Genomic DNA, 26,947 nt, shown 5'->3' with positions numbered 1-26,947 from the left:
CATATTTATACACATCAAACCAGAACCAAAACATTTCCTTCTTCTATGATATTGTAAGGTCTTTGCATGCAGTGGTTAACCTGGTGGTGATACGTATGAAAATATGTGAGAGGAAATTATCTCATGCTGCTCGTTTTATTAAAACAGGCTCCAGGAAGACCAGTTTGATTAACAGATCTGTGAGTTTAAAGGTCCATCTGACGTCAACACACTACACAGCCGTTTAAAATGCAATGAGACAGGATTTAACAACTCTTTTACAACCTTACATTTATGTAGGAATGTAATGTTTATTTCTTCTGGGGCAAGTATATAGCGTGTACTAATTGTAGCCGGAGCTTAATAGTAAACCTCAACAATAAAAAACACAAAACAATGACATAGTTTCATTTAATGACTCGCAGCAGATCACTCATGACTAAAGAATGATCCCTCTTTAAAAACTGTTTCGATTGATCACAGTCATGGTCCAGTTTGAGTTCCACATGTTGATCCTAATGAATTTACCGTGTCCTTAAATTACTGACTGAGCGTGTTCTCACAGTTAACGTGAAAACCTCTCAGTAGGACAAAAGAACAAACTGTTTCAGGTTGTTAGTCAGGACAGAAAGATCACCGGAGTCAAACAACTGCAGCTCCATGACTTATTTTCTCAATCCACAACTGAAAAGGCAATCCAGATTTACAGTCACCCCACCCCACCCAACCCTCCTCCACCCATCCTGCATGCCATCAGGCCAACGGCCAAAAAGAACGAATACAAGAAATCATTTATTTCTTCAGCTGTGGCCATCGTCAACATGAGTTCTGCTGTGATGGTGATGACAGACTTACTTACATGGAAGTGGAAAAACAGCCCACTCATCATTTTTATTACTCCCACTTACCACTTAGTCCCTTTAAGATGTTATCCTAACTTTCATGTATGATTATTGTGCATTGCTATGTATGATGTGTATTGTCTTATATGCCAGTGCCAAAGACAAATTTCCATTTTTTTGCAAATTTAATGGACAATAAAGTAGTCTGAGCCTGAATGAGAATTAATTAAAATAAAGGCTCCTTGCAGTTCCCAGCAGACTCACCTCATGTTTCTGAACCACAAACCCTGAGAGATCCCTGCAGCTCACTGAGCACCTGAAAGCTGCTTGTTTAGGCATTTATCAGTGAGTTTATTGAACTGCTGTTGATCATTTTCATTCTCCACAATCAGCTGGCAAACAAAATTATGGACTATGTGATGATGGACTAATGCTAAAAATTTAATGGATTTAAGATTTTGTTGGTGACTTCAGGATATGATGGTGACTATCATCATGGGATTGGTGAGATGTCAGTTAAATGAATGTCCAAAGTTCAGTGAATAATATTTACCCTTAGTAATAAAACACACACACACATGGGCTAGACTCTCTTCGATTGTTTGCACCTTTCAGAGTGAACAGGTGCAAACGATCAGGTAAAGCAGTGGGGGCAGGGACCAATGAGGAACTGTGAAGGGCTCTTGGGATGGGTGGGATGAAAAGAATAGGGATCGAAGACGTTAAACAAATAGGAAAAGGTGATTTCTTCTGTTAAAATGCAGTGTTTACCTGCTGACGTTGTACTGACTCTGAATCTGATTCATTAGCAAAGTATGTTTATGTGTAAGGAGTTATATTCTGCTTTACTTTTCTCAATGTGCTCACACACAAGTTGTAAAAAGATAATTAAACACAAATATATCACTATAACGTACAAGGAGTTGAATTACAAATAGGCAAAGGTGTAAAGAGTGCTGAAATAAACACTGTATGGGTACAAAAGTAAGTTACTTTATATACTGTACATAATGTAGGTGGTTATGGACAGTATCACGAGTGGAAAGCAGAGATAAATGAAGCTTAACTCTAACACACATGACAGGCATTCAGGGGTAACTTTCCTGCCTTCTTTCTTTCACGCATGCTCATCTATTTCCTAGTTGTCAATGTCCAGGGGACGTGATCTTGACTGAGTTGTCACCACACTTCATCCTTAGCCTATCATCTTGTTGCGGTCTTTTTAAATATGCCTCTCTCTCTCTGCTTCAGACTGTCATACAGCTGTTTCGTGCCCCACCATCTCCACATCTGCGCAGGATCTGCAATCATCTACCATTCTGCCATCTCTCATGTCTGGACTTCATGGGGGATCTATATATATATATTGCAGTCATTACAGGATGATTCCTCATGGAGTTCAAGCGCCAAATACTTTGTCTATATTTACTAAAGACTTTGTTCTCTTATATATTCACAATAAATATCTTTCTTTGTTCACTTGTCTCTCCTGATTGAAATGTCTTTACTCCAATGGAACTAAATGATAGAATGAGAACTGACAAAATCAAACAAGAACTGAAGAAGACTGACAAGGCGTGATAAGACTCAGCAGAACAGACTAAGGGCATGTATACATGTAGCCAGTATCTGGAAAAACTGATGTATTTTCATGCATTTTTGCCTTTCATCCATTCATGTCTGTGTGTACAGGGGAAAACTGAGTTTTAGGTTCCCGGACGTCACAGTATGCGACAGAAAATGCATCAACCTCAGGTGTGCAACTCTTTATGTGATATATTTCTGCAGGTTTGTGGAGATGAAAACTTCTCTGAAAATGATCTGGTGTGTACGATGTTATTATTGAAAACGAAAGGGGGGGGAATGTATAAATGTGTATAAATGGCCTAAACCAAACAAAAAACCCAGACTTAAATACACAGGGGTAATGCAAATAGGACACAGGTGAGTAGAACGAGACACAGGTGAAACCTATGAGGAAATCAACTAAGGTGGGAAAACACAGGACATAGTAGAAATAACAGAAACACAAGGAGAACACATTTCAAAATAAAACAGGAACTAAAAAACAACCAGAAAGCTCAGGCAGGATGTGATAGTACACAGTAAAAACAGTCTGCTCAAATATACAGTAATGAATGAATTTTTTTTTACCTTTAAACTAAAATAAATATATATTATTTGTGAGTGGGTATTACAGTATGCAGGGTCACAGTGAGTTAACTGGTCATAGGAGTGACAGCGAGGGAAAGAACCTGTTCCTGTGTGTGATGGTTTTGGTGCACATTGCTCTGTAGCACCTCCCAGAGGGGAGAAGGTGACATTACATCCAGGGTGTAAAGGGCAGCTGTTTGCATTGGGGAAAATGTTTTGTTGGTTGATCCTGTGGAGTATGATTAATTTGCAACTACTTATATTTTGGATTGGTTTGTAAATAAATTATAAATTCCTTTTCAGTTTTATTTTATTTTATTTTATTGTAAAGCAGCTTTCTGACAGGTTCAGTGTCATTCAAAGTGCTTTACAGAAACCATGAAGAAAGAACACATTTAATCAGTGAGGCCTCGTTTATACCGGACATTAATTGTGTCTCAGTTGATCCGAACACAGCAGAGACACATCACTGTTCACACCTGTCTCTATTATGAGTCTCCAGCTGACCAGTTGTATCCTGATTATGTTGCTGCTGACATCACTTATGCAAGAAGGTCAAACAGCTCCAGTCGCAGTTATTAAGTCAGTCAGACAAGCACCAGCTTAGTTTCTATTAATGTTAAAGAGCAAATAAAAATGTTTCAAAATCTAATCTTCATGTACGAGCTATTCTAACTGTTCAGATTACTCCATTCACGTTCATCTGAGCTCATCACCTTTTTTCAAACGTTTAAAGAAAAGACGTATTTTCCTGTTAAATCCTGGCCGGAGACGCATCAGGACACATTTATACTACAAGTGATATGTAGTCAGATGTATCCCAGAACATCTCTGCAACACTTTTCGGAGCTTCAGCTTAGAGGGAACATGTTTCAGTCTAGTGAATGGAAGTATTTCAAAATAAGGAGTATGGTTCCACTGAGGTTGAACCCAGGACCTTCTGCGTGTAAAGCAGACATGATGACCACTACACTATGGAACCTGTACTGATGTGTTTAGTGCTCTAATCTGGGTTTTTATAGTGTTTCTGCCTGTAGTCCAACAGTCAGAAGTGGTTTAGGTCAATTTATTTTAGCTCACAGTAAAGAAATAGAAAAGAAACATGGCATGTCATGAAGACAGACAAAGAAGCACTTTAGGTACAACCAACTTCAGTTTTCTTCTATGACCAAGATGCCATATATCAGGTACTGACAGGAGGAGAGCCTGTCAACACCAGTCATATGATAGTACGACTGATTACTGGTTTCACTGGGGATTGAACCCAGGATCTTCTGCATGTAAAGCAGACGTATTGACCACTACACCAGAACATCTTGACAACTTGTCTGAGTGATCGGATCACAACGTGCCTTAGAAGTTGTTCACACTTGTATTTATTGCGCCCACTTTTCAGAGCTTCAGTTTAGAGAGAACATGTTTCCGTCTAGGTCAGGTTTTGATAAATGAATGGAAGGATTAGGAGATAAGAAGTCTGGTTCCACTGGGGATTGAACCCAGGACCTTCTGCGTGTAAAGCAGACGTGATGACCACTACACTATGGAACCTGCACTGATGTGTTTACTGCTCTAATCTGTGAAGTGTGTCTGACTATAGTCCAACAGTCAGAAGTGGTTTAGGTCCATTTATTTTAGCTCATAGTAAAGGAATAAAAAAGTAATATTAGTGAAGACTGGCTGGGAGATTTAGCTACAACCAACCTTTAGTTTCCGTATACAACGAACATGCTATATATCAGGAGAGCCTGTCTACACTGATCATATTACTGGTTCCACTGGGGATTGAACCCAGGACCTTGTGCGTGTAAAGCAGACGTGATGACCACTACACTATGGAACCTTAACAAATATCAATGTTACATAAATACAATACAAGATTACTGAATAGTCACATTGAATAATAGCTAAATGGGCAGAATTTTAGATTTTATTCTGAGCTGTTGCCTCAATTTATTCTGCTCATATTAGTTTGGGACATGTTATTATTTGTTTGTATAAAACAATCCATCTTTATTGGCAAGCAGAGTTTTTAAAGTCAATTTACAGCTATGTTTAGATTAGGTTTTTATCTAATGTTACACCAAATCCAGCCATTCATAAAGAGAACACCATCTGGTTCCACTGGGGATTGAACCCAGGACCTTCTGCGTGTAAAGCAGACGTGATGACCACTACACTATGGAACCACTGATACAAGTTTCTCCTAATCCAAACACACATTTTTAAGCAGTTTCTTGTGAAACATAACAGGCCTATTCTTTAAAGTGAGACTATAAATGTATCAAGCCTGAATTAATGAAATAGAGTTTAAGAGTTTAGGAGGATATTGTATATTTTGGCTGAGCTGAGGATTAATCAAAGTTTTCCTCAGATTTCTAAGCAGCTCCATGAAGTAAACTGAGCTCTAAGCAGTTTGTCTGTATCATAATAATGTTGGAGCGCCATCTTGTGGTTCCTCCTTAACAGGGCCAATGAGTTTAATGCAACTTGTGGTTAGTTTCTGATGGCTTCCAGTACACCTACACATCTCTGCCTGCTTTGTTTCTTAGCTGTGAAAAACCTATGAACATTACTTCAACCGGCATCAGTATACACTTACACTCTGTTGTGACTTCAAAAATACTGCTGGTTCTGTGATGTTGGCATTTCATATAATATATTTAAAAAATGAAAGACGCTATCTGTAATATACAAAAATGTTGCCTAATGTTGCCTAAGATATCTGCAGTGTGGTGTGTTTACACGGCTAATTTTGGATAATGTCCTATTTTACCTAAGACATGAAAATATAACAAAGCAATAATGATTTTTATTGAAAGTGAAAATTACTTTCAGAACTTTATGGAACCATAAAAAGAAAACCTCATAACTACTTATAAAACTATTCATAACATAACAATCTTAAACAACTATTATTATTATTATTATTATTATCATTATTATAACTATTAATTTAACAAAAAAACAAAAATGTGTAGTTCCTATACAAATGTACAGCTGTCAAATGTATTGTGTTGAATTGTTTTCTGGTCAGGATGGAAAAACCCTCTGAAGTAGCAGAAAAATTGGAGTTGCTTTTCCATCATTTTCATACTTTGCAAAGTTATCCAGCGAGTCAGATTGGACTCCTTGGCAGGCCGATTATGTAAGCCTTAATATCAAATGTGTTAAACTGATGAACAAGGACATGACATGGTTAATCACTGTCAGCTCGGGTGTTGTCATGATTATGCAGATATGAAAGTTCACACTCAGGCCAAAAAGACGTATTGGCAGGAGTTCAAAAGTGTAAATGCAGGGTTACCGGAAGTGCAAAAGGTCAGATCACCGTCTTAAGTGGAACTAGTACGGAGCTGCAGATGCATAGAAACCGTTTAACAGGAAGCCCAAGCGCAGCAGCAAGCTCCTTTGCAGGAAGCAACTCCAGTCACATAGCTATTTTTAAAAGGCGACAAAAAGATGGTATGATAAGAATAATAAACCTTTACATAGAAAACCGTCAAAAATATATGACATACCCATAGCTGATTGGCTGACACCAAAAATAACCATAGCAACAAGAACGAACCAATTGAATATAAGGGATTGAAATATACATTCAGGGCTTTTTCTATGGAACTCGAGCGAAGTAGATTAAATCTGCAGCTGTGCATTCAGTTCTTTGCTTTGTCAATAAACCCTTTGATCTTTAAACATCGAGAGTATATCGCTTTACTCAAATTTGAACATGACAAAACTCCTGCTGCTCTAGTGGAAATTTGAAGAAGACAAGGTAATAAAGTAATAAAGCAATAAACCAATGAGCACTGCTAAGCATCTGCTGACCTCCTAACAAATTAGACACAGTCAGTTCTACTACCAGGTGTCTTCACTGTACAAATGTCTCCACCAGCAGCTTATAGGCATTCACAGAAGTTAAGGCACTGTTAGACAAGTCTTACACAGCGGTACAGAGTTAACTGACTAAATACATGAAGCGATAGTTCTTTTATAGTCTTAATACATGAATGAAGCTGTGACAGGCGCCCCTTTGATAATATAATGCTACTATAATTTACGACATAGTATCAAGATTGAATAACAGGTAACACCAGCTGGTTCTGTGAGAAGACAACATCTAGTCTTGATAAACGGAAGTTCATTACAGAAGTCAAACAGTTACTACAAAGTAGACTGAGTTCATATACAGAGTGAAGGCCGTGCTGCAGACATATCAAACATCATAATAGAAATGTTTTTCTAAGAGGCACACACATTGAAACAAAACATTTCTCACAAGCTCACAGTCTTTTTCTTCCCTTCATGGCATCCTGAGCCATTATTTGCAGTTTTGCAAGTTTTAGATTTTTCTAAATGTTGGATTTTCTTTTATTGCTCAGTGTATGTAGGCTGGAAATGCTGTATTTTTATTTTTAATTTAAACAGACCCCACCAACGTTTTTCTAACATCCTTTACAACAAGGTAGAACAGCTTCATGTCAGTGTGGTGGAAGAAATGTACCTTGACGAGAAGAAACACAGAAGACAAAAATGTCTTTAGGATTATTTAATACATTTAGAAGCAAAACAGAATTACACTCTTGCAAGCATTGGGTCAGAACAGTGTTCAGAACTGACTGACAAAGCTTGTATCTAGTGTGAGTAAGTGGTGTGTACGTGACCTGACCTGACAGAGGAGGTCAGTGAGAAGATAAAGACAAAAACAGAAAAAGTAGAAGTGTGGGTTGCAAATTAGGTAAGAGGTGTCTGAAATGTCATGAGCAAAAGAACCGGACAAGAGATGGTTCTGTGGTTAATATGTGGGGGTGTAAGCGTGTATGTGCCATGTCAAAAATGTACATGTGAACATTTGCAAATTACAGGGAGCAAAACAAAACAAACGAACTCACCTGCAATTCCCGTCACAGTCACTAGATGGTGCTCTGCTGCAGGGAGGAGACTGCAGCCGGATGTAAACTGGAAAAGCTGTATGCTAGTTTTACTTAACTTTTCTAGAGACTTTAGAACACATTTTTTTAACTGCACTTATACCAGAGTGTTTTGGGAAGCTTTTCAAGACTGGATATCTGAAAAAAAACAACAAAAATCGCCCAAGCTGGAATACAAAGACATTAAGTATGGAGTTATATTATAAAACAAAAACCGGGAAATGATGTATAACACCTTAATTATTATTGCCAAACAATTTATCCATAGATGCAGATTCATGAAGTGTCACCCACTGTTCTTAGTTTATATGAATGAAATAACAAACTTTAAATAAATTAAAAAAAACACTGAAGTGTATGAAAACCAAACAAGCCTTGACTGTTGCTGAATGTATTGATTTCTGATTAGACCTCTGACTTTTATTTTAGTTATTTATTTTATTTTGTGATGTGTGTACCGTTCTATACATAATGTGCTGTAAAATCCTCAGTCTGAAAAATAGTATTTTCCCATGCAATCTTTTGAATGTAATGCCAGATTTTGATTAATAAAGTTGAGGGGGGAAAAAATGTTTTAACTTTTCTCACATCCCTACGTCAATGTAGTACAGCTTCAGGTCAGTAGGTGGTGCTCTGCTGCAGGGAGGAGCTGCAGCTTCGGCTCAGCTCTGCAGAAACAGACGAGCTCCGACCTGATGTAGACCTGAACTCCAGTCCTCTCTCCACCAACCCACCACAGGTACTAAAACACTCATTTTTCTACGTGTTGAATGAGTGTTTGCAGGACTGTGTTTGTTAATATGTGAGAAACTGTAGGAATTAGAGTAAAGTGAATGAGTGCTTTGATTCACATTATTGGTATTTTGAGTTAAACCAAGTGGAATATATGTCACATTATTTTGAATTCATGCATATTTATTTTCCTTCATGCAGAATGTTTTATATTATTTTTCTCTATATGTTTGGCTTTAGTATTTATTGAATTTGCACTTTAGATAGATGCTGTACTGTCGTGTTCAAATTTGAAGAAGGTGATGCAGGCAATGTTTGAAAGTTAAAAGATCAAAGTATGTATTTGACATAGTAAAGAATTATACGCAGCTGCGGACTTATTCTACTTTGTTTGGAAGTTCTGTAGAAAATTCCTTACATACCTTTGCAGTGATGCTATGTGCTTCAACCCCATTGGCCCTCTCTGGATGCTTTTGTTATTTTTAGGGGGGTTTTCCAAATCATATATGGTCATGTGATATGATTTAAGTTTATTGCTGTTTCAGGTCTTGGACCCCTCAAAATAGGTCCGGCTCTGCGTTATTTGATGAGATGTACAAAAACGTATTTCTTACATTATGCCTGATTAAAATTAATTAATAAAAGGATGCAAAACCTCACAGTACACAGATACAAACAAGCTCTGGTCTGAACAAGACAATAACTTTGGTTCTCTATCAGTCCACAGTTTATATTGGACAACAATGTCTACACACACTGGAAATCACTGGGTTAAATGTTTGGGTCAATAAGCAACACACGACTATTAATGTTACCCAGAAATGACTCGAGACAAGAGTTAGTTCAGACACAGTTTAGTGTTATTTTTTATTTTTCTGTTGGGTTTTTTACCCAAACTAAAGCTTGTTATACTCTTCTGACAAGTGTTGAAGAAAGTTCTTGTTCAATGTTGAATGTTTATTGACATCTTTGGACATCTGTGAGTGGACCAACTTAGAGCAAAAGAAAAGGAAGCAGTGTATATAGTGGGATTAATGCAGTAATCAGAAAGTGAGAACAAAACAAAAGGGCAGGAAGGGAGGGCATTTGCATTCAGGGCCATCTTACTGAGGGGGAAGTGCTTCTTGGCCAGTCAGGTATCGTGATAACACAGAGAATGGGCCAAAAAAAGGGAGATGTACTGTAGCAAAAGGTAGACTCATCAGGGGCCAGGGATGATCAAAGAGCCTGTCTCCTCTCTACCAAACCAACATTTCTTCCTCACGTGTGACAGTTTCTTACTGATTGTTGTAATGGGAAATGATCATGCTTTAAGACATTGTTGATCTCACTGTATCTGCTGACATAGTACAGAGTTAGGAAACGTATGTGCATAGACAAAAGATTGTGTGAATCTAAGAAAGTCATGACGGCTGAAAGTTTCTTTGTTTACATGTACGGCACAAACTGTGCTCGCTTTGCCTCAAGGACAGATACACGATCCTCAGGCGAGGCAGCCTATCTGTAATAACCTCTTTTGCAAAAGCTTTAATAAAACACACAAAGACAAGTTGCATTAGTATGATGTTATTTCTCAGATTTCCATCACATGGTTAATAACTTGTTTGTCTTTTCAATGTTATATTTACATCACTTAGTATGAGGAACAATACATCTATGACAGTTTTTAGCTAAAGCTTGTTGTGTCTGTGTTATATTGACCCAAATGGGTACAATTTCAAACCAGTAATTCTTGTGCGTACATAAAGGTTTAATAACTTGTTAAGAAAATTCTCTTTCAAGAAGTCACAGAGTCACTGGAATACCAATAACACAAAAGGTCTATTTCTCTTGCAGCAAGTCATATACAGCAGTAGGGCTGGGAGATTATGGCAAAAATCTAAATCACGATTAATTGAACTTTTAACCTCGATTACGATGAATGAACGATTATCTCCTCCCTTGATGAACAATGATGTATTTTCACAGTTTCTTTAGTTTAGTATTTTACACTGCTGCCCTCACACATGAGGATCTTTAGGGAGGGAAAATAATGATGTTTTAAGGTGTGACGCTGTGGTTAATGTCTAGTTTACTTGATCAGAACTATGTAAAGATCATGGTTTGGGTTCAAATGATTACTGGAGATAAGGCTGGGCAATTAATCGAAAAATAATAGAAACCGACATTTAGAAACTCTTAACTCTTACGATTTAATCTTGCTCATGTCAATTAATTGTGGTGTTCACTGTTGCCATGACAGCATTTGAAAACTTGTCTCCAGTGATCATTTGAACCCAAACCATGATCTTTACATAGTTTTAATCAAGTAAATTAGACATTAACCACAGCGTCACACCTTAAAACATCATTATTTGCCTTCCCTGTCAGAAACTGTCAAAATACATAATTTTTCATCAAGGGAGGAGATAATTGTTCATTAATCGTAATCCAGGTTAAAAGTTCAATTCATCGTGATTTTGATTTTTGCCATAATCTCCCAGCCCTAACTGGAGACAAGTTTTCAAATCCCTTAAAGATATGCAACCTTTGCTGTCATGGCAACAGTGAACACCACCATTAATTGACATGAGCAAGATTAAGTTGATTAGAGTTTCTAAATGTCAGTTTCGATTATTTTTCGATTAATTGCCCTGCCCTACACAGCAGTACAGAGTTGTCTGGCTTCATCTTTTTAGCCTACTCCTGTATACAGTAGGGGGAGAGAATTACAAAATGTGTTGAGGGGCTTTCCTATTTGGATGCGGTCCCAAGACTGTCTTATCTCCCCCATACAGACAACAAGAAACACCATGTATAGTAGACAAGAAAATGATGTGTATCACATGAGCTTTATGTCCTCGACTAACAAGGGCAGAATGACCTAATACAATGCGTTCTTTTAACAAAGCTGTATGAGCATTTTTCTTACATAAATACATAAATACATAGATAACTGGATAAATAAATGTTTAGTTTTAATTCAGTCAACCATTAAAATATATATTTGGCCAAAAATAGAATAAACACATGAAGGCCAGAGTACTGTTTCAAAGTCTTCTCTATGATGCCATAAATAGAAAAGTAGTCAAATTTAAATATATTGAGTCTAAAAATGTTCTAATCAATGAAATTCTCATTAAATATTATCATTAAATCAGTGAAATACTTATTATATGTTGCTGAAACCATAGTATGTATGATGGAGACTTACTTAAAGGTGAAATGGAAAACTTAAAAACAAGAAAAATACAGAAATGAAACTCTGTGGTTTGACAGATGGTAATAAGATCAAACTCCCCACCCACCAACCCAAAACAACGGTGCAACTTCCCCTTTTATTAACATTTATTATAAATGTTTTATCCATTATTTGCAGTTTAGCAAGTTTTAATGTTGCTTTTTCTTTTATTGTCCTGTGTATGTAGGCTGGAAATGCTGTATGTTAGTTTTAATGTAAACAGACCTCGCCAATAATAAACTTTTCTCACATCCTTTACGTCAATGTAGTACAGCTTCAGGTCAGTAGGCGGTGCTCTGCTGCAGCTTCGGCTCAGCTCTGCAGAAACAGACGAGCTCCGACCTGATGCAGACCTGAACTCCAGTCCTCTCTCCACCAACCCACCACAGGTACTAAAACACTCATTTTTCTACCTGTGAATGTTGTAGAAAGTTTTGTGTATGTTGTGCAAGAGTTGAATGAGTGTTTGCAGGACTGTGTTTGTTAATATGTGAGAAACTGTAAGAATTAGAGTAAAGTGAATGAGTGTTTTAAATTAACACTGTTTTGGTACATATTGGTATTTTGAGTTAAACCAAGTGGAATATATGTCACATTATTTTAAATTCATGCATATTTATTTTCCTTCAGGCAGAATGATTAATATTATTTATCTGTATATGTTTGGCTTTAGTATTTATTGAATTTGCTCTTTAATCAGACAGTTTAGAGAGTCTCCGTATACAGAATTGTTTGCAACTCTATACAAAAATAAACGAGCTCTGGCCTGAAAGCAAGGCAGCTTTATTTATAGAACACATTTCATACTCAGAGACAACTCAATGTGCTTTACATAAAAACAAAACATTTGACAGCAAGAATTGGCAGCATAAAAATATACAATTAAAAAGATACCATAGTATGTATTCGTCAAACTATTAAAATATATATTTTGGTATGAAATGATAAATCTTTATTTTTCTGTTTGTCAACATATTTCATAAAGACTATAATGAAAATGTTACGCTTTAGTTTAGTTATGTTTTAATGTAGATGTGTCTGATGGAGACTTACTCAACGGTGAAATGGAAAACTTAAAAACAAGACAAATGCAGAAATGAAACTTTGTGGTTTGACAGTTGGTAATGATATCAATCTCCCCACCCATCAACCCCAAAACAAGGGTGCAACTGGAACTGTTGCTGTTAGGCATGACTAAGCATACATGTAAGTGTTTATCTCTAGTCAGAGCCCATTTGTCTACACAGACTCTTGGGTAAATAAATGGTTTAATAAATGAATAATCTGTCATTAGGTGTTTTACTTTGGTGCAAACCTGTCATTCCTGCATACATGTCAGTGAAGGCTACCTGATCCTAAAATAGTTGTTCTGACCTTTGGGGTCGATGGAGGAAACACTTAACCCTTACATACTATTCATATTCTGACCCTTCACTGGAGCAAGCCATTCCCTTTTATAATTAGTCCCTATACCAAATGTATTGACAGCTATAATTATTGTCAAGCATGGACCTTGAGGTCACAGTAAAGGCAGCACTATCATCTTGGCAGAAAGACATACTGTTTCTTTCCTTGAGACAGTGAAGGCAGCTGTCTGTGGTGTTTTAGGGAAAGCAGAAGTCACTTTGATAACAGAGGCGCAGCATTGCTGTGGCACCCAACGTCAGAGGATATGACTGTCTGACTCCATAAACCCACAGATGGGTAACTGTGTTTCTTTGTTTGTAGAATAACAAATTACTGTAGATACATTGAGTTTCATCATTTATGGGTAGAGAGTATTCACGGTACTATCTGTGAAAGCTTAAAGATGATCCACGGAGGACAGTGTCCTCAGAGTCGTGGTGGCATCATGCATCAGACGGTGTATTGATAATACTCTGATTCTCCTCGGCCGAGCTTCAATAAACACTTTCAGCGTAGGACATCCTGGACTCCTGTATACTTTTCTCTACTGCTGAGGTTAACCATTGAAAACAAATTCTCCATAACAATTATCTTTTAATTTATTGAAAGTTGATTTTGAGATGAAATTTGAATGGTAGGATTCATTATGACCATTAACATTTTCCTTCTTGTTTTAATATTCTGGGCTTAAATCGGCTTTATTAATGTCATGTAGGATGTTTTCATTGCTTTTAAATGTTCCAAATGACCAGATCAGTATGCAAGGGTTAAAACACATACAAGATCACTTTTAAGTGAGCAGCTCATGTGATGCTAGCTGGGAGGGAAGAAAACGTGGCATTCTGGGTCAGAGTGAACTCTAATTAAAAATAATAAGGATAGCTTTTGTTACCCAATCCGAGGCTTCCACCTCAACACATTTTCTCTGCTGCGCTGAGATAAAACATCTTGTGTGAGAGACCAAGAATGTCAGAGAGACAGAGGTCCTGCACATTAAATCATCATGGCAAGACTTTGTTCACATAAAGCCCATAAATGGAACATTTTCCTTCCACAGGGGGTCAAGTGCAAATCTGTGTTTACTCCTGGAGTGTAACACACCAAACTAGACAAGCTAAATTCCAACTATGTCTTTGTTTGTTTTTGAAGATGTTTCATGATGTGACGACACTGGTTAAGGTCTGGTTAGGTTTAGGCACAAAAAACACTTGTGATGAATGTGTGCAAAACTACTAGTACTACTGGTGGGGGCTTGTTGACATGTCACAGTTTTTTATTGATTGGTAATGTACCTTGTGTTCCTTTTTAAATGCTATATGCACATCATATTGTACAGGAAACAATTTTCAGTTAAAAAACTCAAAATAACCGATTTCTACATTAACACAGTGTTGTGTCAGTGTCATATTGAACTAAACTGGGTCCAATTTCAAACCAGTGATTTGTGTGTAAATTAAGTTTTAATAAATAAATAGAATAGAATAGATCTTTGTCATTGTAACAACCCTTATTAGTGCAAATTATGAAAGTGCAAAGACAAAAGCATTAATACTAGGATAAAAATAAATACATAAACATATATTATGTAATTAAAATATATATTCTGTAAAACAAATAACAATAAAGTAAAATATTGGTTTATCGGTTTATTTGTACTTTTGTAAAATAAAAGTAAGCGAAAAATAGTAAAATAAAAAATAAAACACGTGCAGGTGAGGTAGAAACCTACTATGCTTATTTCAAACCTCACCTATAAGAGATAAAACACAATAACAATACAAAGTAAAATATCACAATAAACATGAATTTCATTTATCTAATTAATATTACATACAAATATAAATTGAAATAAAATAAGACAAAATAAAATACTTTAAGGTCAAAGTATTGTTTCAAATCTTTTTTTTTTTTACAATGCCATAAACAGAAAATGTATTTTGCCTGGACCTGGATCATCAATGTTGCAGAATTATATTATATATCTGGACGGATTTCGTATATATACTTTTTACAGTATGTGCATTTCTTAGGATATTTATATAGTTTGAGTGTGTGTGTGTGTGTGTGTGTGTGTGTGTGTGTGTGTGTGTGTGTGTGTGTGTGTGTGTGTGTGTGTGTGTGTGTGTGTGTGTGTGTGTGTGTGTGTGTGTGTGTGTTAGTATATGTTGTACTTCAGTGTTTTAATTGAGATGGCAATACATCCACTAGGGGGCAGTTAAGAGTCAAAAGTTGCTGACAACAACAAGCATGGTGATGGTGGAGGAGGTTGTTATGATGTAGCTGTTAAGAAAGAGGCAAAAGTGGAGGCGGTGTTTGTCTGTGAGGCGAAGTAACAACATGGATTTATAATATCTCACACAACCTCTCCTCACACAGTTACACCACGTTTTCAGTGTCTTCATCGTGTCCCACTGCCCCTACAGTTACATACATCTGTATCCATAAACGTATTTAACTTTGAGCACAAATTAACCTGTATTCCTCTGTGCCACTGACCTCCATTGTTGTGTAGCGTATTATGGACACAATTATTGCTTCGTTTATCAGGGGCACCATCCGGAAACTGCGGCAATATACAGTATAATTGCTAATTTTGTGACTAGCCAATTAATATCATAACATTGATTAAATCAGGGAACCAAGAATGTATTCACACCAGAAATAAAATGCACACGCACACAGTTGTCAATAATACTCACGGGTTATTGATAACGTATAATAAGCAGTCAAAATAATACTGGGGATTATAAAATGGAAATATTCATAAAGAAAGGATAATAACAAGATCACTAATGTCACAGCAGTGATAAATGAGATAGTCTAAATGGTATTTTATGTTGCTATATTAACCTTTTTAGAATAAAAATGGAAATGTTGGCTTTGGACAGTTTAGTCAGCAAAAAACTCGGATCGGCTGGCCAAGCAAAGCCGAAGCTAATCAAACTTTAACTAATTTGGTCAAAAGAGTCAAAACGGCACTCTTGAATTCGGCTTGAATTATCAAGAGAAAAGATCTTCCTTTAAGGACTTGATGAATCTTTGAATTGCTATGATGAGTTCATCAGAACTAGTTACTAGTGAACTTTGATTAAAGTAATGTTAAGGTAAGGTAAAAGTAAAAATACAATTGAAACGAAAAGTCTAAGAGGTAGCTGCTTTAAGGTTATCAAAAACAAAAGAGGTTAAACAAGAGAGCTAAAAACAAGAATTAATAACAAGAGTAAAAAAAACAAGAGAACTAAAATTAAGAAGGTGTCAGTTCCACACCGAGGCCTTTTGTAACAAGTGGTCGTGGCCTGATTTTTGGGGTACGTTTTCTCCTCCCTGCTGACAGATCCAAAAGAAAAAGGGGGGGGATACGCTGAGTCTTTGAATAATCTTAATTGTAAAATGAACCTAATTATTTAATTACTCATCACTGCTGTCACACATTTGTACCCGCTAAAGAAAATTCATCCTTCATTTTGGCAAAGATATAACAGACATGAATTAACATCCTATCAGAAGTGTTTGTTATGTCATGATACTTGTAAAATCTATTTAAACACAGAGAATACTTTCAGTAATTTTAAGAAAACATTGTTCACTTGAATCATGAAACAGACAATTAAACCAACATCAACGGATTGCAATGGTTTAAAACACATTATTCCATTTACTAGAAAAGAGAAGACTTATTAATTGTCTAAGGAGGTATTTTGATTGTGCCCCACGTTATGGAGAGCTGAGTTCATCTGGGGGTGAACACACGGAGTGTGTGTGTAGTCTCAAACACGACAGGGGGGAATTAACCTGTCGTAACAATCTGCATTGATGCCATTAAAAGTCTTTTCTCTGGGTTTGAAAGTTCATTTGGGGTGTAAAATATGAAATTTACACCTCTTTCCTTTAGAAGTTGTGTCATTCGTAATCGCATCTCTGTGGCTCAATTTATGATGGTCAGTCTTATCAGATCGAAAGGGGGTGTGAGGAGACCCCCCCTTTGGTTTCTCTGTGGGAAGATAAACTTAGCCAGATGTTCCGGCTACAGTTGTCAAAAAGCTATAAAACTACTTACTACTTACTACTATACTTGCATTTGTAGGATCAGAGGGTCGAGAAAGTGGACGACTGTCGCTGGACAAAGTGACTGAGCTGTGAATCAACCGCGGCTGCAGAACAGTGAGTAAGTCGACCACATAATGGGGTCCAACAGTTCAAAAGGTCAGGGGCAGGGAGAGTTTAAATGTCCCAAAAGACCTAAACATTTACAAAAGAGGGTCAGGGTCATCCTGAAGCAACAGAAACAAAAGGAAGAATGGCGGATGGTTCCACCTGGCAGCCCAGCTGACACCGTCGCAAAGCAAGCAGGAGGTTACTTTGTTTTGCCTTTCAGCTTTGATATGTCCATCGAGACCTATGGGAGGTGGCCTTTAGGGGGTTCGTTTGCCCCGAGTAAAATTGAACTGCTGAGGGAAATGGTGAAAGAAGTGGAGCTGTATCATGACTGGGATCATGTGTACATGCGCGAATGTGTTGCCAAGTGGGAAGAAATAGCCAGAAAGCATAAACCACCGAAAGTTAAACGTAAACCGTCCTCTGCCTCAAACAACTGTGGTAAAGAAAAGTGTGACGAGAGGTTGTGTTCAGTTGTCGACATAATCGCTGCTCATACTGCTGCTGAAAATGTCCCCCAGCTCTTGGCCGCCCTGCAGATTCAGAGCACTGTAGAGCAAAAGATAATGAATACATTTCCAGGTGATGTCAGGAAACAAGCCACCGCCTTGATCCACTGGTGGATCGGCTTACAGCCTCATCCAAGTGTTGAGGGTTTGCTCAGTCAGCTCAAATGTGGGGGTCTAAATGTAGATTGGCTCATTCAGGAGAAACGTGAGTCACCTCCTCAGCTGCATGAACAAGCTGCTGACATCAATGCTCACACCAGTGCTGCAGATGTCCCTCAGCTTTCAGATGGAGGATTGAAGGAGGAAAGAAGGACGGAGGGTGGAAATAATTCTCAGATAATTATCTACGTGACAGAAAAGCAAGTTAAGAATGGAGAAAGTGAGAGGGCCATGGATGCTAAATGGTTCTTAAGAGAGTTCAGCGGCCATTTCACAAACATGCCTGACCCGTTTATCAAACCTAGAGACTTCCACACATGGCTGCGCATTTTTTGCATTCCCTGTAATATGACTCCTGCCAACATCAACATGTTACTGGACTTAGCTTACAGTTACAGGTGGAAAAAGGTGAGCAACAATTTCGACATCCCCAGTGCTGATTGGTCAAACATCGATTCCTTGACAGCATGGCTAGATGGCTCCTGCTTTGACTCTATTAAGAGAACTGCCCGGGAAAACGTTGACATGTCCGACATCCAGTGTTGCTATCAAAAACCAAAAGAACCGCTGGCAGATTTCTTGCAGCGTTTCCAACAGGTGTGGGATTCCAGTGTCGGTTTAGGGATGGATTTCTACAGTGGGTTTGCAGTATCCGTTCTTGTATATTGCATACAATCTGATGTCGCCAAGATTTTCAAAGAGAAAATGATTGGTTGGGAATCGTCAACCTTGCATCATGTCAAAAATGTGTTGTTACACATGGAACATCTCGGCATGTTTGAGTCCAACAGCAGAGCCTTACAACCGTGGTCCAGAGGGTCGAGATACCCACGCAGAGATAAAAGAGGAGATCAGTGCTTTTACTGTGGAAGGTTTGGACATTGGACTCGAGAGTGTAGAGCGAGGCTTCGTCACTATGCTCTCACATATGAAGAAACATATTAAAGTTGCTCTATCTGCTGCAGTCATTTCCCCCACACTGATAATCTTCTTAATTAACTCTGATTAAAGTTGCTCTTCAATGCAGGTTGAAGCCCTGATGTGTGACTTGCAAGGAGCATTTCTACACCTTAAAGTCTGTGTAAAGTAAGAATAAATATGTGTTCTGAGTTTGACATACCACAGAAAAGTGTGTTGTTAACCACACTGCCAAATTTAAATGATTAAAAAAATCGCCAAATATATGAAATTAGGCTTCAAAGTTGTGTAAAAATCAGCCTCTTTCTCAGCTCCCAAACGCTGAAACCCCGCCCCCTACCAAGTGTCACCTGTCAATCAAAGTCACCACCTCTACCAGAAACATGGACGCTAGGCCTGAGAGCTTTCTGCTGCTAACTCAACTGCTAGCTCGGCGGCTAGCTCGGCGGCTAACTCAGCTAACTGGCTAACTGTAGACTGTAGTAGTAGTATGGGCCGAATGTATTTAATCTACAGCAGCAGGGGCGGGTTTATGCCAATCAGACCCGCCCATTAAATCCTGAACACAGAAATGTTGAAACCCAGTTTGTGAAGCCTAGCTCCACAATTCAAATCTAAATGGTTGAAATGCTTTTTACACATTTTTTTAGAAAATACATTCATGACCTATTTAATGTGTTTAGAAGAAACAGTCTTTAAGTTTTGGAACTTTCATTATCATCATTATCATCATTAAAACAGGATGTAAATAACATATAACCACAAAAAGTAGAATATATCCCCTTTAATAGAAACTGATTCTTTTAAAAGAATGATCAAATATTACTTTCAGTCTCTTTAAGACATTGTAGAGGTAGATATGTGTGCATCATAGTAAAATGTGAGAATGAGAGAGACGAAAGGTCAACAGCTGAACCAGTTGGGGATGTCGCAACAAGCCTTTTAACAAGTTGTTTTTATCATATCAATATCCCTAAAAGAGATCAGGAAGCCAGCACTTAAGAGAAATGTTGTTTAGGCTCCCAGGAAATCGAATCTTGGCTGAACACGTCGGGTCAGGTTGACCTGGCACACGCAAAACAAATAATGCTACAGCATCTATCATTAGTACATTTACTGAACTACTATGCTTAAGTACAATTTTGAAGTACTCACACTTTTCTGGAGTACTTCCATTTTCTGTTACTATATACTTTCACTTCACATTTCAAAGGGAAATATTGTATTTGATCATTTTAGTTATTTAGCTGATTAAAATCAAAAATATATAATCAACAAACAAATTATGATGTGTTATAGTATATTAAGGTTACTTTGGATACTGCTGGCTACCTTGTGAATTTCAATCAATAGTGATTAGTATTTATCCAATAATTATCTTATCTTATCTAATAATAATCATTATTCTGAAATGCTATTCTAAAGAGCTTTTCTACTTTTGGTATATTTTACATATTTTTGATGCTGTTTTGATGCTTTTTTGATGCTATTTTGATACTTTGATTTAAATCAAATTTTGAATGCATGACTTTTACTTATTTCTACATTTTGGTAATGCAACTTTTACTTAATTAAAATATCTGTGTATTTCTTCCACTACTGGTGTTACCCTCCATCCCTGTCTTCCAAACCACAACCTTCTAACTATTGTATGTTATGTCCTTTGTTCTTTCACCATGTTTACTGTCTATCTCAATGTTAACTACCAAAAAAGTAAAAAAAAGTGCCTTAAAATTTCAAATGCAATAACATATTGTCTGATATTTTCCTTTTTTGAAACCCAACAGCAAAGACTAACAGGAACCATGGATATCAAGGAATCAGGAAATGTTATGGTCTGCAGCTTAACCAGTCGGCCACCATCAGACCCATCATTGTTTAGTCGCATCTTTTTCCTTTTTTTAACTCAGATGGACTATTAGTAAATCAACAGGAAATTAATTGGCAACTATTTCTGATAATCAAATCATCTTTAAAGTCAATTTCTATGCAAAAATACCAGAAATGTGTTGGTTTCAGTTTCTGAGATGTGATGATTTGATCCTAAATTGAATAACTTTGCATTGTGGAATAGTAATCAGACATAACAAAACATTTGAACATGTTACCTTGGATTCTAAGAAATAATATACATTTAAAACTATTTTCTGACCGATTAATCAATGAAGAAAGTATAGTGGCATCTGTACTCTAAACTAAAACCCCTACATTGCATCATGTCTCAGGATGTTCCAGTGTTGTTGTGTTTATTTCACAAGAATCATGTTGGTTTGGAGACTTCAGCTCCTCCACATCGAAGGATTTTAAAACCAAATGCAGTTTTGCCACAAATTAAACATCATCTTTTAGAGAAGCTGCTGAGGAGAACAGCATGTTACTCATTCTCTTCTTGAGTAGGATGTTTTATTTCCAACTTCAAATTTGTGAAAACACATCTACACCTTCTCATGTCCAAAGCTAACAGGATGGGAAAATGGCACTTCATACTGGATCTCTAAACATGAAATAATTGAATGTTGCTCCTACAGCTCCTTCTGTGGCTGACTTCAATGATATTTTGACTATGCAATTCTAAATTTTACGTTTCTTTTCGTCTTTTTGCTTTCACTTTAGAAGTTCAGCAGTATACAGTACGTAGGCAAGATTTGCACATGGGTTCTCCAACCATTTACGCCACAGTGGTTAAGAGAGACGTTGATGACATTGTGCTCGCAGTGAGAAGTACGTTGAACTCCTGCTCTCGAAGAAACCCTGAAAAACAGTCTCTACTCTCCTCCTCAAACGTCTGGATGAACAACTTCACAAAGCATCAGTGACAAAGTTGCAGTTCTGTCTACAATTCAGAAAATGGAGTCATCCTCTCTCCTGAATGAGCCACCTTCACTGCCTGCTCCACAAACAAAGACTGAAACATGTTCATTTCATTCTTGGGCATGATGAATTATCGCCCTCACTGTGTCAACATCTACACACCAACCTGCCTCTGCTGCCTCTGCTCCTGACCCTGTTCAGTGGACAAAGAACATGACAGCTGCATCTAAAGACTTCTCACATCTGCTCCAGCTTTGTGCACACAGACTATAACCCTGCTTCCACTTCTATGAGCAGGAGAAAGACGGCTTCACTTTGGGCATTTTGTTTCATGGCTTTCGTTACCTCGCTGTAGCGTCTTTGAATCTGACCCTGATGCTGGATTGCCTACGTGCTGTTGCTGTCAGAGTTATGTTGATTGAAAACTTTATCTCCTTGTTGGGTCTGAAGTCAAGTTGATTTTATTGGTATAACCTAGTCTGTACAGCAACACAACATCCTCTGTCCTGAGACCCTCAATTCGAATAAGGAAAACTTCCCTAAAAAGTCCTTTAACGGGGAAAAAGCGGGAAAATGGAAGAAAAAAGACCCTTAGATGTTATGTGTTCAGGCTACAACAGTCCATCTCTTACAGTAAGACAGGACTGCTGTTTGAAGGTTAGGTTATGAAGCTGCCATTTTCTCAACCTCTATCATTTCTGTTCACTTTTAAACCTGGTTACTCTGCTGCCATTGGATGTAGTCACTTCCTGTTGGCCTGGTTTCCTCTAAACACCCTTTCACCAACTCTGCTTTGGATTTAAAAAAAAAAATCTGTGACAGTTCTAACATGAGACCCTCAGATACCCTTCAAGTGATGCTGACACCACTGTCACTGAAGTCCTAAAACCTGGAATCACACACTATAAAACAAAAACAGCCTTATTCACCCTGAAACATGATGTATCTTAGCTAAAAGCCAGGCTCCCACCACTGACACTGATTCTATATTTCTGAACAGTTTCCTCATTTATAACCCACACACAGCGAAGTGCAGACAAATTTGAGCTTCAATACAAAAAAATCATCGAAATTAAAACATACCACACAACTGTTCTCCAGTCCACCATGCTTTATCTATAAGATGTATAAGGTCTATCCCACCTTCATGTTTCCATTGAATACTTTTTACGAATTCATCATGTGACCAACAAATAAAGAGAAAGTAAATGCAACATTGAGTAAAGTCTAAAGAAATATATTTGCAAACTGTTTTAAAATGGATAGGCGCTTTAACTTAGTGTCAAAAGTAAGTCCACATCAGACTAGGGCTGCTAACAACAAAAACTAACAAGAGTACTCATTGTCACTTAATCTGCTTAACTGGTAAGACTATGAAATGTTAAAAGAATGGCATTCACAAGAGACCATTGTTTTGTTTGACAGTTTGAAATGTAAGATATTACCATAGCTGTCATATATGAAAATGAAAAACAGCAATTCTTCATATTTGAGAAGCTGAGTCCATCAAATATTTGGCATTTTGCTTGAAAAATTAAACATTTATTTCTTGCGATAGCCTTATTGTTTCAGTTCTATGTGAGATACTAATCGGAAGATCTTTCTCCACAGGTGCAACCCTGCCACTGAAACCTGTACAAGCCTAAACATACTATATTCTAACCTTCTGAGAAAGCTTCACTTCCAGGTTTCATGCTGCCTGCCAGAGCCTGAAAAGCAGACTTCATATCCATTAACACCATGAGATTCTGTGTATGTGAAATCACCAGATAAAGTGTGTCTGTCTCCTACCAGCTGCTCATGATCATATGAAATGCTAGAAAGGTTGAGTTGGAACCTGAATGGATCTATGCTACAAGCTGCAGGAAGGATCTGGGTGAAGGACTCCTCTGTTTAACCTTATTCATCTAACTTCTCCTGTAGCAGAGAAATAATATTCATTATAATTTCATATCCACTTTAGTCTTTTGAAGGAAAACCTTTACTCTTGTCTTGGTGTAAACAATGTATCTCTCATAGTGTGTGAAAGTGCTGCGGACTGAGCTCCCACTCAGGCACTGATAACACACCACTTGTGATGTTTTGTTATGTCTTAGTATAATGGGCTGATTCTCAGAGCAGGGTCGGATGAGCCGGACAGAGATTATAACTTCTGTTCTGTTAGTTCTCTGTACAATACCTTGTGATTTAATAAAATACTAGTTTGTGATTTAAATTCGTTTACTGGACTGATTAAGGAAATCTCCACAACACTGCTTCTCCTCGGTGCTGATGGAGTTACCTTCATCTTCCTGGACGAATCTAAACGAGATGCTCAATGTGAGAAGAAACTTTACAATACTTATCATTTAGCCTAGACCATGCCAGTAATACCACACCATTACATTACATTAGTACTTTTCAAACATTTTCTAACCCTTTAATTCCTCATATATTCTTGAGGTGACAGATGTCTGATTTTGGGTTTGTCTTAGTGTGGATGTGTCATGGTCCTGTGTTTCACTGACCTGCAGTCTCTCTCTCTCCAGGTGGCTGCCTCCCTCTGTGTGTGCAGGTGTGTAAGTGGAGACAGGTGTGCAGGAGTCAGACCATTCCCACACCAGCTGCACCTCATCACTGTTCCCTTCAGATATGCAGCTCTGCCAGATCTCAGCCTCTGCACCAGTCAGTCTAGACTTTATTCATGCATTACGTGGTTTCTTGTGGTTGCTTGTTTTTAACTTGTCTAACTGTGTCTCCTGTTCCCTGCAGTTCCACCTGTTCAGTCTCCAGCCCCTCATCTCATCTCGTCACCCTTGCTTCCCTTCCTCCGGACCCCCAGTCTTCCAGCCCAAGCACCAGACCCAGTTTATCAGCTACCAGCCCAACTTTTCCCCACCATTCAAAATAAATAATGTAATCATATGATTGTCTCCTTGCCATTGATTGTCTGCCTACATAACAGGACCTTAACATTTAGGCCAGAGTCAAAGATAACACCAGGATTTCTGGTTTGGTTTGTGGTTTTTAACATTAAAATTACTTTGAATTTTTCTTCCTTGGCTCCAAAAACAATTATTTCAGTTAGATTTTTGTTTAACTGAAGATAATTGTGACCCAGTTTGGGTGTTACTTTTTTCCTTGTTGGCATTTTTACACAAACTAAAGCTTGTTATAATGTACTTTATTGTGTTTTAAATGTACATGTCAAGTGATTAATTATTAATAGTTAATAACTTATGTATCCTTTGAATGTCATGTCATTTGAATGTAAAATCACCATGTACCATATTTATAGCATCAGTAACATTAATATCTACAGTTAAACCAAAACTACAATGGATTCTTACAATAGAACAGATAATAATTTAATGTAATCATGTAATTTAATCCCATACTCTAGTTTTTTATATTACAAGGTAAAATGTATATCTCTGTATTTATGGTCCTCTGCTGCCACCGTGTGGAATCTAACAGTAACAGCAGGACGGTTTATCCCAGTTAATATTTGCTCTTCAAACTGTGATTCAGTATTTCACTTTGTATTCATACAACAGATAGTCTCTAATCCTCTTCAGAGTTCATGAGGAACATTAAATTAACAGAGTAGTGGCCAGGCAGATGGCAACGAGGAAGTAACTTGCATTGTAAACTGCATTCTATCAAAAGGCCACCAGGGGGCGACCGTTTTGGTGTCAAAAGGACTTCCGTCTCTATACAAGTCAATGGAGAATTCACCAACTTCTCACTTGATTTCTAACCTCAGTAAACGTTTTCAAAATGTGTTTATGGTCTCAATCGCTAGTTTAAAGCCTTCTTCAATGCAGTATGATGTTCATTTGGGACATTTTGGCCTCCCTGATTTTATATGTGACGATAAAGCAGGGTATGCATTAGGGCGTGGCTACATCGTGATTGACAGGTTGATTGGTTCACAGGTTCAGGAGGGTGCCTCATGCTCCTCCTGATGCCCAAATAAGTAGAATCCGTTGTGGTTCTTACAGCACTGAAAAGTTACATGAAATTGTGATTCAACAGCAGTGTGTTTTTCCAGAAAGTGTGACTGTTACTGTGAATAATCCCCAGTTAATACTGTAAAAAGATGTCAAATTTGTTTAGTAGAAAGTTTTTTCCATTCAGAATAGTTGAGAATGTGTCCTGTGGATGGTCCAGAGTAAGTGAGGACATTGTTTTTAGAAGCTGTGGTACTGTTGAAGTCTCTAAAATGTCACTTTTTAATGTACCTCCACTGTAAAGGGAAAATACTCAAAAACTTTAAAGATAAGAAAAACAAAAATAGAGAGATATTCTAGCATGTAATAATAACCCTCCAAATACCTGTATACCACTCTGTGAATCATACTTTCTAACATTGTGTCTTAATTTAACACAATTTAAATCTAAACATGTTGTGAGTCTGTAGTGTTGATTAATAAATGATAACTGCTGTTGACACTATTGTCCCATAATGCATTGCACAATGGAAATAAAGGATCTACTGACAGCTGGTAAAGACTGACACCATTGTTGTCAGTAGTGCAGTGGCTTTGATCACAGCTTTAAAAAATATAATTAAACTTTATACTCAATATTTGTGAATTTTCAAATGTGAAATTAACTAAAGTTATAGTTTGGTGTATTTTATATTTCTCCATGTGGATGTTTTATACATTAATTATTTATTATGAAACATACTTGCAACATGATCTTTGTACATACAGTATATTATCACTATCACTTATCATTATGCACATAACTATACTGTATGTCAACATGTAAAACAGAAACGCTGACAAAGCTCAACTTCTTTGTATCTTGTTTAATTCATTGTGTCTGAAAACATGTAAGTCAGAAGTTCAACATGATCAACAGACCAGAAGATGCCACATTATTCCCACAGTTGGCTTGTTTAGACAATATTTAAACATAAAGACTTCTTATTCACTAACTTTCATCAAACACACATCAAAAGATCAAATGTTTAGCATGTTCCTGTTAGAAATTAAACTGTGAATCATCATTATATTTAGCTTGTGTCATTATATACATAGTTGTTCTCATTAAAAAGTTAAATGAAAAAATATAAAGAAACGATAAAATGTTCAAAACTACGGTGGCCGACAAGGGCCAAACGCACTGCAACGGCCAAACGCG

At 37.4% G+C, this 26,947-nt stretch overlaps 4 non-coding genes across 4 annotated transcripts; all 4 read right to left on the bottom strand.

The window, feature by feature from the left end:
• Nucleotides 1–3,885: 3,885 nt before the first annotated feature.
• trnav-uac (transfer RNA valine (anticodon UAC)) lies at nt 3,886–3,957 on the bottom strand. Its single transcript has one exon. It is a non-coding gene; the product is annotated as a tRNA-Val (tRNA).
• A 493-nt stretch (nt 3,958–4,450) lies between these two features.
• On the bottom strand, nt 4,451–4,523 carry trnav-uac (transfer RNA valine (anticodon UAC)). The gene has a single exon. It is a non-coding gene; the product is annotated as a tRNA-Val (tRNA).
• Nucleotides 4,524–4,742: 219 nt separating this feature from the next.
• trnav-uac (transfer RNA valine (anticodon UAC)) lies at nt 4,743–4,815 on the bottom strand. The gene has a single exon. It is a non-coding gene; the product is annotated as a tRNA-Val (tRNA).
• Nucleotides 4,816–5,088: 273 nt separating this feature from the next.
• On the bottom strand, nt 5,089–5,161 carry trnav-uac (transfer RNA valine (anticodon UAC)). The gene has a single exon. It is a non-coding gene; the product is annotated as a tRNA-Val (tRNA).
• Between the last annotated feature and the right edge of the window lie 21,786 nt (nt 5,162–26,947).

Source organism: Scomber scombrus, chromosome 1, assembly GCF_963691925.1.
Source record: "Scomber scombrus chromosome 1, fScoSco1.1, whole genome shotgun sequence".
In the NCBI taxonomy this organism is placed as follows: domain Eukaryota; kingdom Metazoa; phylum Chordata; class Actinopteri; order Scombriformes; family Scombridae; genus Scomber; species Scomber scombrus.
Note: the sequence above shows the minus strand (reverse complement) of the source record. Positions and strands in the feature narration are given on the sequence as shown.